Genomic DNA, 21503 nt, shown 5'->3' on the forward strand with positions numbered 1-21503 from the left:
ACTTGGCCGCAGTTCCTGTAGGCCCTTAACCTTCTAGCCTGGGTTGTGGTGGGGTGTGTGTCTGTTCTCTGCCCCACCACCAAGTCATAACCAGGTCTAAATATTTTACTTCCTGCCGAAGTTCTGTTTATGTAGCCCAACTCTACATTATTTTCTAAATTACGTAAGATTTCTGGTTTCAAGAAATAAGACGCAGGATTAGCTCAAGAAATAGACATTTATCAAATAGATACACATAGTAAGATACACACAGTAAGGAAGATAGGATTTCATAGGAATCTTAAGAACAGTGTGGTATGGAATTAAATCTGTGGTGGCTCTAAGAGCTTAAGCACGTGGAGTTTGTAGACCTTTTCCATTGTGCTGTTGACTTGAATTAAATCAGTTATTTGTTCAGCTATTCTCTTCCTCTCTACTTTTTTTTTTCTTCCTCATGACTGGCTTTGCCACTACTTCAATGAGGCTTTCAGCTTCAGCTTTTGCTGGTAATTACCTAGTTTTCATTGTTTCTACTCAAATTCCAAAGAGTGAAAATCTAATTGGCTTAGTTTATCTTTACTTGTGCAGTGCTTTTTCATGCTTAGACATGCTGGCAATATATGGATTGGTCCCGACAATCGTGCTCATTGGAGAGGATGTAGTACTAGATAATGTGAAACAAAAGCTGGTCATTAAGGGCTGTGCTACAGCTGTGACAATAGATAGGGTGGTGATCTTTAGAAGGATGCGGGCGTACATTTGTAGGAATCTGAACACTGGACACATTTAGTCCAGTGGTTCGCAAGCTTGGGAACCTATGGTCTGATCTATGTTATTCCGTGCCTGTTGGAATGGTAACTGAGCACCATGTCTAGCTATAAGAGAGATAAAATCATGCTTTCCAGGGTTAGCACCTCATGGTTATGTTGGAATTTGCACATCATTGTCAGAAGAGAAATAACTGCCAAACCCTGCTCTGCTTATTTTTTTGTTGTTGCTATAATACAACCACTACCAGTAGCCTCAGTGCTTCACCTTAAGTGGCTGTATGTATCAGTCACAAAGGCAATTGTGTAATTAGTGGCTTTGCCACAACATAACCTGGACTTGTAAAAAAAACTTTGCATCCTGGTATCTGGAGGGGATTGTGTATGATTTTCTACCCTATAGTCATACCCTAACAATTCCAAATGTTTTATATTTCTCCTGGGGGTTTGTTTTCATGCAACTGTATTTCTGATACAAATTTCTATACAAAATTGGCTCTTTTGGTCTCAAGAAATGAAGAATCACTCAGCCTGCCTCATTAATAGGAGTTTATTTTATATAAATATGTTGAACAATGTGGAAAATGGGGCTATAATGGGAATCTAAATATAGAAACAATATTGAGTATGGGAACTGGATTCGAGCAGCTCTGGGCACCTTAACAGCAGGTATTTTTGGTTCATTACTCTTGTGCTACACCACTGACATCACTCAGCCACTGTGCGTTTGCTGTTTCTTCTAGCTCAGTGGCTCTCTATCAGAGCTGTACATTAGAATCAACTGAGGAACTTTAAAAATAAACCAGGGTGAGATATTGTGATTTAATCGCCACAGGCATCAGTATTTTTAAAGTTCCTTCATGCTTCTTTTGCTTTTATTTTTTTAATTTTAAAAAATTTTTTTGGTTGCACTGTATGTGGGATCTTAGTTCCCCGACGAGGGATCGAACCCATGCCCCCTGCAGTGGAAGTGCAGAGTCTTAACCACTGGACTGCCAGGGAAGTCCTCTTTTGCTATTAACTGGCTTCCCCAACCTTTATTTCTCTACCTGCCAGCTTCTGCTTACTTGTGATATTCATGGATTGTATTACCTCGTAAATTTGCCTTCTCTTGGTCTTAATGAGCTCCCTTAGAGAAGAGCCTATGGCATGACAGCAAAATTAAAGTGTCTATTGCAAGGGTTGGCAAACATTTTCTGTAAAATTCCAGATAGCAAATATATGAGGCTTGTAGGCCACAGAGTCTCTGTTGCAACTATTCACTCAGGGAATCAACCAGAGACAGTGAATGCAAGATCCGTCTGCAGCCAGATTTGACCCATTGGCTGTAGTTTGCTGACCCCTGGTCTGTTCCTTCCTTGTTCATAGTAAACTTTCTTGTTTATTCTTTCTCAGTATCTTCTTAGCTACTGTTCTCCAATTCATCATTAACTTGAATATAAGAATTACTTTGGGGACTTCCCTGGTGGCGCAGTGGTTAAGAATCCGCCTGCCAATGCAGGGGACACAGGTTCAAGGCCTAGCCCGGGAAGATCCCACATACTGCGGAGCAGCTAAGCTCGTGCGCCACAACTACTGAGCCTGCGCTCTAGAGCCCGCGAGCCCCAACTACTGAGTCCGTGTGTTACAACTACTGAAGCCGTGCGCCTAGAGCCCGTGTGCCACAGCAAGAGAAGCCACCGCAATGAGAAGCCCGCGCACCGCAACGAAGAGCAGCCCCCGCTCGGCGCAACTAGAGAAAGCCCGCACGCAGCAACGAAGACCCAATGCAGCCAAAAAAATAATAAATTAATTACAAAATTAAAAAAAAATTACTTTGTAAAATTCTACTTCATCTAAAAAAATTCATTTAGGGATATTTATCGTGGTAGCATTTGATTTATAAATTCATTTGGTCAGAATTAACGTGCTTGAAACATTTCTTCTCTTCTAGAGACATTTAGTCAAGTCTTTTTATGTCCTAATAATCATAATTTTCATCATGTAGATCTCCCCAGTATTTCTTATGTTACTCCTTAGGTATTTTATGCCATATGTAGCCACAATTTTCTATTAATTTTAATAACTTTATTTTTCCTAGCTTATTTCAAAATGGAAGTGCTGTTTTTCCTGGTTATAAAGAGGTACTTATAATAAGCAATTCAAATAATACAAGGATATAAAGAGTGCAGGCAAGATAAGCTATAATCCCATCATTCATCTAAAACCACTGTTAATGGTGTATAGACTTCAGTGTTGGGCTGTCTTTGTCATTGAGCATTTATTTTATCTAATTATGCCACCTGTTCAGATTCTGTGCTGATTAAGCAATTTCATGATTACAATTTGGCTACAAGAAAAGCATATGCTCCTCATGTGGAAACGAGTATTCTGGTTACATAGATGGGTATGTTTCTTGTAGTAAGTTAAATTGGCATGTTGAAGATTATTTACCTCTCATTATATGTCAGCTATGATGAATGCCCTTGTAATTTATCTTTGCACAGTTGACTCATCATTTCCTTACCAACCATAATTTTTAGTCACAGAAGCTGCAGTGAATTCTCTCAGGGCCCTTAGGCCTGGTTTGTTTCCATGGAAAAGAGCCTGACAAAAGACTGATAGTGTCGACATGTTCCTGGCAGCAGGCATGAGCATAAGTATGCATTTGAAGAAGTATTAGAGAATATGATAAAAATCAGTGGTTACAGTTTGTTAGGAGAAACTCCCTCATTTTCTAATTTACCTAGAGAATTACTTTAGTCAGTTCAGAGATAGCAGCATGTATATGTTTTGTCTTGTTCCTGAGGCACAGTTGTTGGAAGTTGGCTACAATGGGCCACCAAAGGATTTTTACACTCCTTGAATACATCCAACTAGGGTGAATTGCATGAAGTATTTGTAATTGAAAAGTGTGCATGCCTGCTTTTAGTAGCCTGGAACTTGATAAAAATGTCGTTAACTAAAGGTAGGATATAAAATATTTTAACTCAGAGTAACAGCTTAATATCTAAAAAGAACTTCTGCATCACTAAGAAGAAAAATGTCTTGCTGGGAACAAGTTTGGGAAACAAATGTACTTTTTTTTCTTTTTGTGGGGAGTAAAGTGCCCTCTCAAAAAAAAAAAAAACCTTGCCTAGTTCAGAAAATGCATTGTTCTGCTTAAAAACCAGCTTAACATTTTGTTCTAAGTCAGAAGTAGTTCCTAAGTTGTATGTTTTATGATAGTTGTAACCTCATTTATTGACAGTTCTAATCCAGTGATTTAAAAAATGTGACAGTAAGGATAATTATAACCAAAACATCTAATCGTTATAATGTAAATATATATTATATTTAATTGTGGTTGTAAAAATGCATTTTGAAACTTCAAGGAAAACAAGGGTGGCCTATATGATTTGGCTACTTAATATCAAAAATGGATGATATGTGGGGGTGTCACTGGATCACAGGACTCAGCATATAGTTTTACTCAGGGCTAACATAGTAAGGATACATAGCCTTTCTAAAGTTAGCATAAAGAAAAAGACACACGTGGAGTCTGGAGGAGTCCCTGTGCAGCTTTCCATCTGCTTTCTCCTTCCCATGAGCAGTCACACAGAGCATCCCCTTGCAATAAAAATACAGCAGCACGTGTGCAATGTTTCTGCCAGGGAAACCTGTTAAGAGACTCAGCAACCAAGGTTTTTATTGTGGGCTGGTCACATAGGCACTTTCTGCTTAGCACATACCAAGACATCAGACTTCCAGAAGGAAAGTAGGTATTCAACGTGATCCACATTATTTATATAAGCAATTTAGGCACAGTGAGCCACCCTTATCAGTTAGGGAAAGTTTTCTATCAGTGCAGGGAACTGTTTACCAGTAAAGTTTCCTGATGCCAGCCAAGGGCCAACCTTGCAAGCAGGTCTTTCTGAGGATAGTAGTCTTAGACCTGCTATGTTAACTCTTTCCTGTGTACATGGGTTGAATGTATAAGAATAGATCAAAATTATAGCATTCTATGATTGATCACATTCAGGTACTGCTTAAGGTGATAAGAGTGAGTTCAAATATATGATTTCCGTTCTGTTTGGGGCATGTAAAAAATTTTTGGGAAGCCTTTTAGGTTATGTCAAAGAGTGACTTAAGCTTAACTTGTAAAGTATTTTTAACAAAATCTTTGATATACTGGCTATTTTTTCCTTTTTTCCTCCTTACACTGTTGGAAATAGTTAACTGAGAGAAGTGTGTTAATTTAAAATTTTGGGTGTCTTTCCTTCCCCACACATTAATTAGGAAATTCACCTTCAAGGAACCATTCTTTAAGAAAGAAGTCCAAGGGAATATTAAAGTTTTGTTCTACGGTTTCACATGAATTTAATTAAAAAACTGAAAGTTAGTTTAAAGTAACAGGCCTCTCCATTTGAGAAGATTTAAAAGCAGATTGATTGTGCTATCTGGGCATAATTCGATTCAGGTAATAGTATTTTTCTCCCTTATCAGAAACTGAAGAAATTGCTGTAACCCTTTTGATGTATTTTCCTGCATCAAAAGTAAAAATATGGAAGTCTATTAAGACACCAAAATGTTCACATTGGTTATCTTTTGAGACAGGTTTACATAAGTAATTATTATTTCTTATGGGGTGTTTTGGTTTGATTTTTTTTCTTAATGAAAATATACTATGTTGGAAAAAATAAAAAGTTGGTAGGTTGACAGTGAGAGATTGATACTGCTATGACACCAGGTCTCTGACATCACCTGGCTTCAATTCATTTCTGATGCTAACTACCCCAAGTTAATACCAGATCCCACAAGTTAAGGGCAACATCTTCCTGAAGACTGCCTTCCCTTTAGTAAATCTTAGGGCAACCTATACTGACCAATCAGCTAAATTCAGGGATTCCTGTGACCATCTTGGGTTTGTTAATTTGCTAGAATAATTTCTAGAACTCCCTGAAAGTGCTATACTTACAATTACAGTTTTATTATAAAGGATACAACTCAGGAGCAGCCAAATGAAAAAGATACATAGGACAAAGTCTGGGAGGACCCTGGATAAGGAGCTTCCATTCTCTCACCCCTTGGACTCAGGATATGTCACCTTCCTGGCACATCAAAGTGTTCACCAACCAGGAAGCTCCTTGAGCTCTGGGTTTCTAGAGTTTTATTGGGGTCTTATCATTGGTCAGTTGGTTAAGTTCAGTCTCCAGCCCCTCTCCTCTCTGAAGGTCTAGAGGATAGGGCTGAAAGTTCCAATCTTCTACTAATATGCTTGGTCTTTCTGGCAACTAAGCCCATCTTGAGTCACCTCGTTAGCATAAACTCAGGTGTGCTCAAAATGGACTTCTTGTAAATAACAAAAGAACACTCCATCACTCACGCATTTTAGAGATCTGTGCTTCCAACAGAGGACAAAGACCAAATTTATATTATACATTTTTATATTTTATCTCTAGTTTTGTAAAGTTTTTTGTTATGAGGAGCGCAAATGAGGGGATGATAATTTGCAAGGTTACAAGGGATCGTGAGCAGTAAGGGAGGTAAGAATTTTACTGGAAACCCACCAAAGGAACGGGTGAGTGGCTGTGCCTCTCTGGCATGGTAACTGCATCAGGAGAAACCCTTTATGAGTTTGTTTCTATTTATGGGCCATGTTCTGCTCTTTTTTTTTTTTTTGGTGGCTTGTGGGATCTTAGTTCCCCAACTAGGGATCAAACCCAGGCCCTTGGCAGTGAAAGCGTGGAGTCCTGACCATTGGGCCACCAGGGATTTCCCCTGTTCTGCATTTCTGCTCTATCATTACCTTACCTCTGATTGTTTTGCTCTTTCTTTTGACCTTTTATATCCTTCTCTACACTTCTGCTTACTCATAGTTTATGCTTTTCCATGAATCCTTAGAGATCCAGTTCTCTCACTTCGTTATGCATATTTAAAACTTGAGTGCATGTAAATTGTCAGTCTGTCATCCTGACTGGCTCTTTCCTAGGCTAGGTTGGGAATTAACAGTAGTAGACTCAGAAGACTACTACTGCAGAGAAGTTTCACTTAGGAGCCAAGGGAAGAGAGGCTTATTACAATGGAAAGCACTTCTAAAACAACATTAAAATGTTTCTTTTTAAAGAGTGCTTAAAACATTAAGGATATCAGTGCTTTTCCTAATACCAAAAGCAAAATTCTTAATATGGAAGATTGATAAATGTCATGATATAAAATTTAATCGAGTTTAATGTATTAAAAAATGTTTGGATTTACTGTTAGAAAGGAATTCTAAATCTCAAGGCTAAATCAGTATATTTGTTTATGTATATTTTCTTATTCTGTTAAAATCTTGCAATCGTTAATTAATTTTTTTTTTAAGTGGAAAGGATTTACTTTTTTCTCTCTCCCAATTGTTTGGTTATTCTATTTGTTAATCCATTCTTTGCTCACTGATTTGTAAACACATCCTTATCTTTCTGTGTCTTCAAACATAGAAGCCATAAAATGATTCATAAGCGCAGCTAACATAATAAAATACTTCATGTCAAAAACACTAAATGAAGTCAAAAGAAAATGAGAAATTGGAAAATATATGCAACATGTATTACTTAGTGCTAATCTCCATTAATGTATAAAAAGATTCTAAATAAAATCAAAAGACCACAGTTTAAAATGAGCAGTGGGCATGAACAGAGACAGTTCACAGAAAAACAACACTTAAACCTATGAAAGAATGCTCAAGCTCATAAGAGAAATGCAAAACAAAACTACAGAGAAAGTTAATACTTGAGAACTTTGCTGGAAGGACTATGGGAAAACTGGCATTTATAGAATGTTAGAGTACAAAATAGTATAATACTTATGGAGGGCACTTTGGAGATATTTATCAAAACTATAATTGCCTTTATTCTTTGATCCAGTGATCCTGTGTATCTGCACATGTGAAACAAATTGCATATGTAACATTGCAGACAGTTTTATAATAGTAAAAGATTGGAAACAACCCAGGAGCCCATGAGTGTGGAATACTAGGTTGCTGTAAAAACACATGAGGAAGCAGTCTCTGCAGTGATATATTAAGTGAAAAAGTGAAATGGACAATGTTCACTTATGTTAAAAAAAATAACAGATTATATAAAAGTGGTTACCTGTAGGTGTTGGGAGAATGGGGCAGGTGTATCCAGGGATGAGAACAAGAATTTTCTATATATAATTTTTTTATATAGAGAGGGGGAAGGTAGCAGAATTGATAGGTTTGGAAGGTTCTGGTGACAAGATACACCTTTAATTTTTACTGTAATGTTTTATATATTGTGTATATTTCTAAGGTATATTGTGTTCGCTGATCTGTTGATTTCTTTTACATGCTAGTCTTTATGTGTTTTTTTGTTTTTTTAATTTTTTTACATCTTTATTGGAGTATAATTGCTTTACAATGGTGTGTTACTTTCTGCTTTATAACAAAGTGAATCAGTTATACATATACATATGTTCCCATATCTCTTCCCTCTTGCGTCTCCCTCCATCCCACCCTCCCTAGGTGGTCAGAAAGCACCGAGCTGATCTCCCTGTGCTATGCGGCTGCTTCCCACTAGCTATCTTACGCTTGGAAGTGTATATATGTCCATGCCACTCTCTCACTCTGTCACAGCTTACCCTTCCCCCTCTGTCATACAGAGTGAAGTAAGTCAGAAAGAGAAAGACAAATACCGTATGCTAACACATATATATGGAATCTAAGAAAAAAAAAAAGGTCATGAAGAACCTAGGGGCAAGATGGGAATAAAGACACAGACCTACTAGAGAGTGGACTTGAGGATAAACTATGTTTTAATAAGAGGTTTTCTTTTTTTAAAAAAAAAGCTATGTTCACTCATTTTTCCTCTTGATAAGCTTTTTATTCAACTTGTATACATTAAATGCCTCCTGTACCATGCATGGGTACTGTACATAATTTATACATACAGTAGGTTCTAGGTTTTCTCTGGGAGATCAATAAGCTAGGGGAAGTATAATAGAGTTAAGTACGAGGTACGTAGGAAGGAAGGTTACCTAACAGTAGAGGTGATAGGAGGGGAGAGGAGGAGGACTTTGCAACATTGGACTTCAGGGGAATTTTATCACCGAAGCTGTACCCTAAGGCAGAACCCATATTTGGGGCCAAGTAACCAAGCTAACATTGGTAGATCTTGTTCTCTGAAGGACTTTTGGTATTTTTACAGTGGACTTAGCCACCATATATATCAATATATTGCCACCAAGGGGCTTAAATTCCAATTATTAGAGGTTCCAAGGGACCTACTTTTGTCCATTAGGTGTTCTTTCTAAAATTTTTGTAATTCTGGGTCAGGAATCATGTCAGTCATAAATGCAGCCTTTTTCATGATGTCTCTAGATAAATTTTGTCATTTTTTAGTTTCACGTTGTTGATCATCACCCATTCCTTTCTCTTGGAATCATGATACCTTGGTACCCTGGCATAATTTACAATTGTTTTTCACTTTGTAGAAACTTAAAAATCTGTTGAAGTAGTGTTAAGTGTCTGGCTTAAGTTCTGCTTGGGGGGTTCCTTTGACCCAGAATGTTCCCTCTGATGTTAGACCAAATATTGTGATCAAGCCCAAGGGGTCAGTATATCTTATAGTAACTTTAGTGACTGATCTATAATTGGTAGTTTGATACTTTGTCAGCTCTATTATTTTCTAGTTGAGAGATTACATGATGTCTGTCAGTACCTGGGATTGAATAGTTGGCATATCATATTATACAAGCATTGCACCCTGGGTCTGAAATTACATTGTAATGTAGGGTGTAGACATATCTACTTCCAACAGGTTGTATGAACATCTTTAAAACCAATGAATTTCTACCGAAGTCATGGAACTCAAAGGTATATTGTAGAATTTATAGGAGTCTGCTGAGCATTAACACTTTCAACGCAGGTTAGGTTGAATATCATAAGGTGGCCTGCCGTCTTGCATTGGTGTATTTCCCTATAACCCCTGATTGATTGGCAGCCTAGTGGCAATTTGGTTGTTGCTGCTGATATGTAAGCTCTTTGCTGATATATACAGGGTTTGTGTCTTTGTAGACCAAGCATTTTTATCCTTTTAGAATGCTGTGATTCCATCTCTTAAAACTGCCTGGCACTTAGTAGGTGCTCATTAAATGTTGAATAAACATTGGTATGAATATAATACCAATATGTCTACAATACCATATGTGTCATCCCCTAAATGCAAACAGTGTGTTACATGTCATTTATATTTTTCTGTATCTTGTACACTTGTTCTGAGGTACTTGCACTAGTAATTTTGTATGATTTGAGTAAAGAGAATATGCACATTTAATAATTTGATTCATTAGGTTGCTAGATTGCCCTTTGAAAATGTTCCAGTTTTACTGTCACTCACAGATTATAATAGTTTTTTTCAAAAAACAATGATACATGCAAATAGTAAATAGTTCAGTTTGTACTAAAGTGGATATAGTTAAAAGTTGCCTTTCCACCCCTGGTTTCTAATCCTCAATCTTCCTTCTTTCCAGATATAAGTACTGTTACTAATTTCATGTGTAATTTTTCAGAGGGAGTCTCTGCATATATAAGTTGATACTCTTGTTATAAAGTCAGCATATTGTAGAAACAATAGCCTGATAAAAATAGATCTGTGGACCAGTCTCTGACAGTGATATACAGTTGATCTTTGAACAACAGGGGTTTGAACTGCCAGGGCCCACTTATATACGAGTATTCAGTTTTTCAATAAATACGTTCTATACTACACCATCCCGAGTTGGTTGAATCCTTGGATGTGGAACCCCAGGTATGGAGGGCTGACTGTAAAGTTGTGTGTGGAGTTTTGACTGCGTGGGGGGGTCAGCACCCCTAACCCTAGCGGTGTTCAAGGGTCAAGTGTATAAGCAAATAACCTAAATATAAACTTCGTGAGAAGGATCCAGAAGCATATTCATGACTAGTATATAAGCAAGTAGTGTTCATGCCAGCCATGCAAGGATGATTCAATTTTAGGAAATCTGTGAATATAAGTACCACATGGTTAGGCCAGAGGGAAAAAACATCACATGAGCTGCCCTACAAGTTGAACTTTTTAGTATTTCTATAATTTAATCAAAATCATTGTTCCATTTAGATCTTATTTTGATGTCAGTAGTCATATAATGATCTCACATTCTATTTTAAAAGGCTAGCCAATTGCCCAGTACTATTTATTGAAAATTCATCTTTTCCTCACTCATTTAAAATTACATCTTGTCAAATACTAAATTTCATAATTTATTTGGGTCTGCTTCTGGACTCATTGGTGTGTGAGTCCATTAACTGTCTTTTCTGTGACAGTATGGAATTATTTTGATTGTGTAAGATGTTACTATTTGCTGTGCCCACTTGCTGCCTGTCCATACTTAGATTCATTTATTTGACACCATTCCATATACTCTAAATTTCTTGGTTCTACATAATATTTGTGTCAATAACTGTTCATCATGGCTCTTGACTTTCCCACTTTAACAATTTACTAGAGTAGTCTCCATCTGAATTTTTTTCATTATTCTATTTTGTGTCAGTTCTACACAGGGTTTTTGTTTTTCCCAGCTGCTTTTATACTTTTTTTTCCTGCCAGGTGTACCGTAAAGATGTATGGTGTATATATATATACATGGGCTTTATAACAGGAAATTTTACATGTTAAAATTAATATACAGGGTGATTTTAATCAGCATACACATAGCATAATAGAAGAGCTAAAGCAGAAAAAGTAATATTTCATGATCTGTGCTTCCTTGCATGCCTATTTGCTGCACATTGCTGGTGTTCTTGGTTGAGATAGTCTTATCAAAGTAATATTTATGGGATGTTTCATGACAGCCATATTCAGAGTCCTCTGTCTTGCCTTGTGTCTTTGCATGCCTTAAACAGGACCCCTTGTCATACACAAGTCATTCAATTTTATGTTCTAAAAATTATCAATTTTGGCACTTAACATGTGACTCTGGACTATACATCAGAATATTTGGCTGTTAGTTTGAAATTAAAATTTATGCATAATATAATTTATTTAACATAGTACTTTAAAGCCTTTTGTTCCTTTCACAAATAATGGTGAAGTGAAAACATGATCCATATTTCCTTGTGTGAGTATTTTTATATGATTTCTATATGATGGTATCTTTGCAAAAGTTGGAAAAATATGAACAATTTTTATTAAAGTTCTTCTCAGTTGCCCATCTAGAAATGTTTTACTTAACCATTTTTATAGTTGCTTAATTAATTTTCTTCAAAATACAAGGCTGTGGATTGTTTAACCTGTATTTTAGCACAATATCACAAAACAGGTTATCCCCAAATTTTCCTTGCACATCAGGGGCCTCAACAAGGTTATTATAAACTTGATTCAATTTCCTTTATTGAATTTGTAATAAGTCTAATTTTTAGTACATGGAAAGATCAAAATGTGTGGTGACCTATTTATAGAGTAAAATTTGGGGGGATGTGGATGTCATCATTCTGGTTATTTTTTTTTAAATAAACTTTTTGTTTTTAGAATAGTTTTTGGTGTACACAAATTTACAAAGAGTTCTCATATATGCCCCACTCAGGGTCCCCTATATTAACATTTTATGTCAGTTACTATGGTACATTTGTCACATTCCCTCTCTCCTTAACCCCTGGTAACCTCTAAATATAATTTTGGTCTCTGTGAATTTTCCTATTATGGGTACCTCATATAATTGGAACAGTATAATATTTGTCCTTTTGTGTGTGGTTTATTTTACTTAGCATATCTTCAAGGTTTATCAGTGTTGCATGTACCAGAACTTCATTGCTTTTTTTTTATGGCCAAATGATATTTCATTGTGTGTGTATGTATATATCACACTTTATTTATGCATTCAGTTTGTTTATATGACACATTTTGTTTTTATACAACATATATTAGTATATATTTGTTTATATATACACTTTGTTTATAAAACACATTTTGTTTATTGTCTAGTGGATAGCCCTGCTCTACAACATGCATGTAATGTTTTTGGTTAATTGTTTCTACATTTTATTAAGCTAATTAAATTGCTCATAGTAAACTGTACAGTAGAGAATTATTTAACTCTTGCAATAAAAATCTTGAAATTGGCTCTGTAGTATTAAGATAAAACTTTGGTCTGCTGAAATTATGAGGCATCTATATTAATATCAGCACAGGCTATCCAAAAATTAACAAAATATTTTCCTATTTTAGTTGAGATACCTTTGGCATCAATGTCTATTTTCCTTGATTAAAATTGAACAGTAATACTAATTGGGTAAATAGTTTTATGTGATTTAAAATGTATTTTTCTTTTAGCTATAATTTTTAATATAGGTCAGTATTTTGTGTAGAATTGCTGTCTATTTCCTGAACATTTGCTCTTTACTTTCCTTTTCTCCTTATTCTCTTCATATTTTCTGAGGACGTTTAGTCAATTTCTTTAGGGAGGAATAAGTTCAAATCTATGTATCTATCACTCAAAGAATCATTTTCTTTCCCCCATTATACAATGTATTAAAAAATTATAAAAGGCATAGGTATTCATTGTAAAAAATTGAAGTAAAAAAGCATAGCACAATTAAAAGAAGAATATTCAGAACCACTCAGATTTTTGGTACATTTCTTTTTAGTATATGTATGTATACTGATAACATTTTTAGATGGCTCTTAAATTAACGAAAACATTTTCCTGTCTTTAAATATGAATACACACTAATCTCATTTGGACCGTGATTTTTTGGTATAACATCTCCCTCTTTTTTAGACATTAGAATTAAGTTTTTTTAAAAATAAAATTTGAACATATCAGTACAGTTAACATACTTACAGAAACATCTTTGTGTACGTATCTCCCTGATAATTTCTTTTATTATAAACTTGTTAGAGACGCGATTATTTTTTGTTTGTTTTGTACCTCTTGATTAGCTGATGTGAAGACAGTTAAGTGTAAAGTAATTAGACCCACATTCAATAAGCAAATGTTGTCCATACATCCCTACATCCCTTCACACTTAATTTATTGTCTCACCTCTGACAGACATACTCATTCTGTGCCCTGCTGTCATCCACCATCCTTTACCTTCCTCTTTCAGTCCTATGTTATGAGATGCCTCTGTTCCTTTCACTTTCACTAGTTGATAACACTTTTAATGGTTGAAATATTATTTTAACCTTTTAATCTGTTTTCCTAGCACTTTCTACCAAATACAACTATTCCTTCTCATTTAAATACCTCTTAATCATATCTATTTGTTCTATTACAGACAGCAGTCGGTTTTATACAATATCCTTTTTCTTTTATAATAGTCTTTTGATAACAATAGTTCACATTAACTGAGCACATAGTAAGTGTTACACACTGTTCTTTCACTTTTTTTTTTTTTTTTTGCAGTACTCCGGCCTCTCACTGTTGTGGCCTCTCCCGTTGCGGAGCACAGGCTCCGGACGCGCAGGCTCAGCGACCATGGCTCACGGGCCTAGCCACTCCATGGCATGTGGGATCTTCCTGGACCGGGGCATGAACCCATGTCCCCTGTATCGGCAGGCGGACTCTCAACCACTGCCCCACCAGGGAAGCCCTACACACTGTTCTATGTGTGCTTTGACTCAGTTTTAATGGTCAGGAAGTAAATTCTAATATTATCCCTTGTTTTCTTCAGCTGCCGTAATTGAGGTCAGTTAAACTCAGTAACCTTGCTCCCGAAATGTCACAGAGCAATTCAAGCAGTTCATCCCCAGAGTCTCTGCTCTGTAGGTTCTCTCTCATTATCTTTTTATCAATGATGCTCTAGTTGGAGGTAAATTGAGGTCCTTTTCAATGTCCAGGGGTAACTGTGCTCCTAGGAAGATAAGGAACTCTTTAAGATTTGCCCTTTTTTTTAAGTTTAAATGCTGGACCAGCAAAGTAGAGGCAATCATTAGAGTATATAGGGTAGGTGTGTTAGGATTAACTGGGGTACCTTTCTAATAGAACACCTGGATATGACCCTTATCTCCACATCTGGTTTTCAAACACACAATTGAACCATACAGAAAAGACCTTTTAATAAAGGCCATTTCCTCCCAAGGTTGGTTCATTTTAGAGATAGCCAAACCTAGAATTGTTCTAATTGCTTCTACTTGATGTAATAATCTCACCAACTCTGGTGTTAGTATCATTTTTATTACATTTCAAAGACAGGTTATCAAACCAAGAGAAGTTCAAAACTCATCCAAGCATGGCCAGACAGTAAATTGTAGACTCCCTTTTTGAACCCATGTCTTATGATGGAAGAGCCTAATCTCTTAATTGCCCCAGGATACTACAGTGTCATCTTTGGACTTTCTTAATTACCCTTGACCTCTCTGGTATTTCCTCTTGTGATGTCTCCGTCCTAACAACCTTTATTATACACATGTTTTCGTGATTTAACCACACTCCATGGAAGAAGCATTTTAAAAAAAATTTTTATTGGAGTATAGTTGATTTACAATGTTGTGTTAGTTTCAGGTGTACAGCAAAGTGAATCAATTATACATATGCATATATCCACTCTTTTTTAGATTCTTTTTCCGTATAGGCCATTACAAGAGTATTGAATAGAGTTCCCTGTGCTGTACAGTAGGTCCTTATTAGTTCTCTATTTTATATATAGTAGCGTGTATATGTCAATCCCTATCTCCCAATTTATCCCTCCCCCGCCACCCTGAAGAAGCACTTTAGAATGAGACTTGTTCCAAATTACTCAATTGATTTCCCAAGTAGAGATCTGCCTTTTGGTTCCTTTATCTGGCTACCAGGATAGAGAGATTCCTGGGAGCCAACCTGCTATCAAGTCAACTGTTTTACCCCAGATGTTTCTGTCCAGGTTCAACCTTGGAAATTCAGGCTCCTCAATCTTCAGGTCTTCATCCTCCATTTGACTTTCCATCTCATCCACGGAGGATTGCTGAGTTAAGTCAGGTGAGCGATCATTCCATCTCATTATCTTTCATGTTGTTGGGACAAGGGCTGTCTTTCTGTCAGAGGGGGGAAGTTTTATTCCTTTAAACTACAGAATAATTTATAAACTATAATGCATAGTCCAATTGGTTGGTTTTAAAGAAAATCCCTTAAAAACAGAGCTTCGCTGTGCCTAAACTGAATATCTGTCTGTGTTCCTATTGATTATTACCTACCATGGGCCTTGCAGATATGCTCTTCCCCACATCCTCTGATAAGTAAATTATAATTGGTGTACATATCATGTACATTGTACAGATAATCAGAGTGTGAATTGGAGAGAAAATAATTTTAACAAGATCAGAATGCTTTTTAAGTTACAGTTTGAATTTGAAGGCTCTGCTGTTTGTGGCATTTTACATTCCAAGGAAAGCTTTGAATTGTTTGGGATTCAGTTAACTCACATTTCTCAAAGGAAGAGAAGCATGGCTAACCTTCACACCTGTGAAAATTTCCCCATATTTGCTTGGGAACAGATGACCCGTATGCACTTATATATTTGTCTAAGGGATACATATGGTTTCTCAGCAGTTAAACCTTCATTCAACTGAAGTGCAGTTAGCCTTCCCCAACAGGGCGGTTTTTTCTCAATAAGTTTTCTTTTTTAATAGGAAAGAAAACGGTCGTGCACAGAGGGAGAATTGATCACCGTCTGTTCTTCAAAGACACTTCTGTGGCAGTTGTTGGGGCTACTAGTGCTCACTGCCCTGACAGAGACCTGCTTCGACAGGGTAGGAGGAGGGTGGGCTTTGGGTGTCAGACCTGCATCTCCACTGTTAACTACAGCCCTTTTGAAAGTCAGGCTTTACTCCTTTTCCAGGGACTCCTTTGAGATTGAGACGCTTTCTTTCTATTTATTGGCCTTCAGCCTTGACTTGACCTTGAAGTTTCTGAATTTCTAGCTCACAAGTTTTTTCAGGTTGAAGTTAAATATACTTAATTCACATACGTGTGAGTCACTTCAGTTGTAATGTGCGCAAGTCCTTAGACCAGGCACAGTTTCTTACCTGGCCACATGGCCCTAGTGAGAATAGCATCCCTGTGTCAGGGCTGAAACAGCGAAGCAAAGTGACTGATAGACCCAGATCGCTGGAGCCCAGATTCAGAAGCAACTAACATTTATTGGGTAATTCCTGTGTGTTAGACACTGTTCATGTATTAAAGCATTTAATACAGTAACCCTTTAGGTTCTGTGAGTAGTCTTATCCAGATTTTACAGATGGGGTAATTACAGCTTACACAGTCTAGATGACCTGTCAAGGGTCACACAGCAAGTCATTTGCAAAGCAGGGATTTGTACCCAGGTGATCATACTGCAGGGTCTACACTCTTAGCCACTACATCAAGGCCCCTCATCGATTGCTGTTTCACTCTCCTTCCCCTGGCATGTGCAGTTATTCCTTCTTGCCCCCTTTCATTTATCTGAGTCTAATACTCTCTCTCTTTTTTTTTTTAAATCATCCTTCTCACCTCCACCTTCTCCAACCCTTCATATTCAGAGTTTAACCACCTGGCTGGGAAAGCTGGCAGGCTTATACAATAAATAAATCCTCATAAAATTCTCAGCAAAGCAGATGGGGGTGAGTGTGGGGTCATTTATCCTTTTGGAATATAAATGGGGTATGGGGTGTAGGGATCATGGTCTTTTGGCATCATTGTCTCCTGGGAGCTCGAGAGCATCAGTGGTTCAGCTAGAGTGGTGTGCTGGCTTTTTGGGGTCCATGTTGAGCCAGACAAGTGAGGGGCTTTGTGGAGTCACTGAAGAATGAGTTATGTGCCCCTTGGTGCCTCTTGGTGTCTTTCATTTGTCTCATTTTAAGACTTCTCCTTTTACCTTTAAAATGGTAGTTGTGTGTGGTGGGCTTACTTGTTGAAGGCTTCTGTTTTTAGACTCTAGCTTATTCTCTGTGCCTTACCTCCCTGCTTCTGCCTTTGAAGCTTTAACCCCAGGTGACTGAGCTAGTTTGGTAGCAGCTTGACTGTTAAGTAAATGAGTGTTCACAAAAGGAGGAATTTTGAACTGACCTACTAAGAGGGTGGGCAGGGCAATTTAGGGAGTCCTTTGTAGGTTTCCCCCCATTAATCTTTAGCCTTGTACCATATCACTAGTGAGCTCTCATTTCACAGTGCCTATGAGTTCGTCTGTCTAGGAAGTCACTTATTTTACCCTGGCCCCTAAGGAATGCCAAATATCAGGAACTGTAATCACTTACACTTACCCTGCTGTTGGATGCCTAATGTCCCCTCACACCAAACTGTAACATAGCTTGAGGCAGAATCTGGGAAGTGCCTTTAGGTCCAAGGAGCAGGGTGGTAGGATGAAGACTCACTTGGCATTATTAGACTTTGCCATGGTTGACAACCTGCTGCTGCATCAGAAGAACTGGTGCATCTCAGAAGATGTTTGAGATTGAGTTCTTTGGGGCCACTGCTAACACCAGAGCTGTCCTGGGGTGGACAGTGCCGCTCCCGAGCCTCAAGGAAAGGGGTGTGTGGTTAAGAGAGAGAATACAAATCCATATTCTATAGGGTATTAGAGCTGAATAGACTAATTGCCTGATTAGGCCCTATAAGTTTCTGTGTGTGAACACTGAGATCCGTGGGTTGGGTGTGGGTGGCTTATCTGGCCCAGGATAGATTGAAAACTCAAGGAAACTGCATGAGCCCTTCTAGTACTTTTGCTTTTGGTATTTAAGGGATTTTAGAGTCTTAGCTTAAGAGGGAAGTAGGGAGTAAGGTGTGGGATAGTCAGCATTTCCTGTCATACAGGTTGATGCTATTAGGAGTTCTGTTTGAGAGTTATTAGGTAAGGGAGATAGGTAGGGCTGAGGGCCTGAGGGCTTGGGGCAAGAAGGGAAGAAGGGAAGGGATGGAAGATCCATCTGGAATCGGTTTCAAAGAAGAAAGACTGCATAGTGCTTTGAAGAAATCAAACATCAGTCCAAGAAGACATGTGATCACAGCAGCTATCTTCACATCACCCCATCTCCTTGGCAGGGCTCAGCCTAACCTCTGCCCCCTTAATGCCCATCCTGGTTCTGTGTGTTTTGGAGCCCAGCGATTGTTTATGCTCTGGGTAAGCTCAAGCACTGGGAGAGGGACCACTTGTGGCTGTCATTTAGGCCACGAAAGCAGCAGGGAAGGGATGGTTTCCTGTGGAATGGGGATGTGGTGTCAAGCTGATGAGCAGCAGAGGAGCTATTTGGGGCAGCATGGAGGGAAGGATGCATATCCTGTAGGAATCAGGGGACACAGGATTTTGTCACCTATCAAGTGCCCTCAGTCGGGGATGGCTGCAGCTCTATTACACAACCCTATCAAGCAGGCACTGTAGTTATTAGCAGTGACTTTGAAAAAAATTATTCTTTTGCCTCTTCTCTCTCTCACTCCCAAGCTGCTCAATATGTTGAAAATGGAGTCCAGGGACCATCGTCTTTATATAGAAAGTTCCAACTTGAGATGCCTTTATTATTACATCCAAGAATCCTCTCCACTCTTTCCCCGGCTTCTCATACCTGTGGGATTGATGGGCCAGCCTGTGTCCTACCAGTGTTTCCTGAGTATTTATCACTGTTCAATTTGGGGGTTAATGGGAGAAGGATGGCGGAACTACGATGGATAATCAAGTGTGTTAAGATCTTAAAGATTTTCTGTGGATTTCGACGTGCCTCAAAGAACCTTCCTGTCCGGTAAGTACAGGATAATTGAGCAACATACATAACTACAGACATTAGATTGTAGGCCATCTGATTCAGTAATTTGACTTGAAGCACTTCCTAGTTTGCATGTTTTACACTTGAGGATAAGGTTAAGAGAAGTTAACCTATTGAGAAGTTTTAGTTGCTGCTGGAACTATGTTCACTTAATACAGGACGCCAGTATTCTTCAAAGATGAGAGTTCCTCTGTAGGACAATAGGAAGAACACGCAACATTTGTTCCCCAAGGAATAGTACACCATGGTAGACAAGGTTCTGGGTCCCCTGAGGGGTCTCCAATCATAGTATTGCTGAAATTCCAGCTGTCCTTTGGGATGGGATGTCTTTGGCTTAGCTGTACTTTTTACTGGCTTCTGCTTATCAGGACCAGAAGGCTGTCCAGACAGATGCTTCTATGATGAACTCTTGGTGTTCATCTCAGGAACTCACTGCCCTTACAGCCTTTTAACTAAGTGCAGTAGTTCAGCATGTGCTCTAGAGTTAGGAGGTCTTAGATGAGACTCCAAAATAAAAGATTTAAGAAATCCCATACCTTATGTTAGGACCAGAGCACGTGTTCAAGGATGTAGTGAGATGGTTTTTTGTTTGTTTGTTTATTTTTAACATCTTTATTGGAGTATAATTGCTTTACAATGGTGTGTTAGTTTCTGCTTTATAACAAAGTGAATCAGTTATACATATACGTATGTTCCCATATCTCTTCCCTCTCGCGTCTCCCTCCCTCCCCCCCTCCCTATCCCACCTCTCTAGGTGGTCACAAAGCACCAAGCTGATCTCCCTGTGCTATGCGGCTGCTTCCCACTTAGCTATCTATTTTACATTTGGTAGTGTATATATGTCCATGCCACTCTTACTGAGATGGTTTTTAACCAGAAGGATGGTTGCAGGTATTGACCTCAAGAATAATCTGGAGCAGGTTTGCGATGAAGAGAACAAAGATTACCCCTGCTTTCATCGGGAGGAGGAATGAGCCTGATGCCTTTTGTTTGTGGTATACTTAGCCCATAGAGCTTTGTGATGCCTACATTGATATAGGCAATCTTTGATCACTGCCAGAATGGCCAGTGCACTTTGCATTTATTACCCTATATTGAGTTACTCATCCTTTGGATGAGTTGCTTTCGGTGCTTAGTTTCTGAGCTTCCTTTGCACTTCCTGGTTCACATCTCAAACGCATATTAAGAGCAGTCAAGAAAGGAAAGATTTTGTTTATTTCAACCTTTAAAAGTGACATACTGGCAGAGATGGGAATAAAACCAGCTTCTGAATCATCAGTTTCAGATTCCAGCACAAAAAAATTGGCATTTTTAAGTGAAAAGCATATGGTTTTATACATGTGGGAACTACAAACTGGGCATGCTTTACACAAGAAGGGGGGAATAAATACTTTTTAATGTGTCCTTGGAGTATGGGTGGGACTCATGAATATACTTCCCTGCTTGGCTGTTTTATTGATTTGAAGGAGTCCCATGCAGCGGCACAAAAGATCTCTCATCGTTGGAAGTTAAGGTTAGTTCACCTTTGCTGCTCCCTCTCTACGTTGCACTGGAGTGTGTGAAGTAGAAATGTAGGTCTCATAGTTTGTCCTAGACCCCATCCATACAAAGGCCCTTTTCTAGAACCTCTTAGCATATTGTGAAGTGCCTCGCATCATGCACCCCCAGTACTAAGAAGAAATCAGAATTGCCTAATGACAGCATTGGTCAAAGTGTCCCTGAAAGTGAACTAGGAAGCAAAACTTCAGATGGGAGTTTGCCATCGCTGTCAGTAAATATGCAACAATCTTTTAGGTGGTGAAATTCTTTAATGCCTAGTTAGTAATAGTGCCTATCTTCAACAAACTTGCTATCTGAAAATATTCTAATATAATTTTGTCACCCATAGTGTCCCCCTGCTCTTTGGGAATCATGTTTGCAATAGATTCTCCACTCATTGGCTTTAAGGGCAGTTTTCCTGTAAGTGGACAAGAAGCTGTTGTATACTGCTAGCACTTTTTGTCCTAGCCACCTGGGGTTCTGGGACTTTGTGGTCCTCAAATATCCCCTGATGGGCTGGGTTGTATTTTCCCAG

General features: G+C 38.2%; 1 long non-coding RNA gene across 3 annotated transcripts in view; it reads left to right on the top strand.

Annotated features, from left to right (window-relative positions):
• The window catches only part of LOC132513904 (uncharacterized), a 62631-nt gene that overhangs the window by 23080 nt on the left and 18048 nt on the right, over positions 1-21503 (top strand). For all 3 annotated transcript variants that reach the window (XR_009538570.1, XR_009538568.1, XR_009538569.1), the window contains exons 5-6: positions 14127-15677; positions 16328-16447. This is a non-coding gene — a long non-coding RNA (uncharacterized LOC132513904). The remainder of the gene's footprint in view (positions 1-14126; positions 15678-16327; positions 16448-21503) is intronic.

This window comes from Lagenorhynchus albirostris, chromosome X, assembly GCF_949774975.1.
Source record: "Lagenorhynchus albirostris chromosome X, mLagAlb1.1, whole genome shotgun sequence".
Lineage (NCBI taxonomy): Eukaryota > Metazoa > Chordata > Mammalia > Artiodactyla > Delphinidae > Lagenorhynchus > Lagenorhynchus albirostris.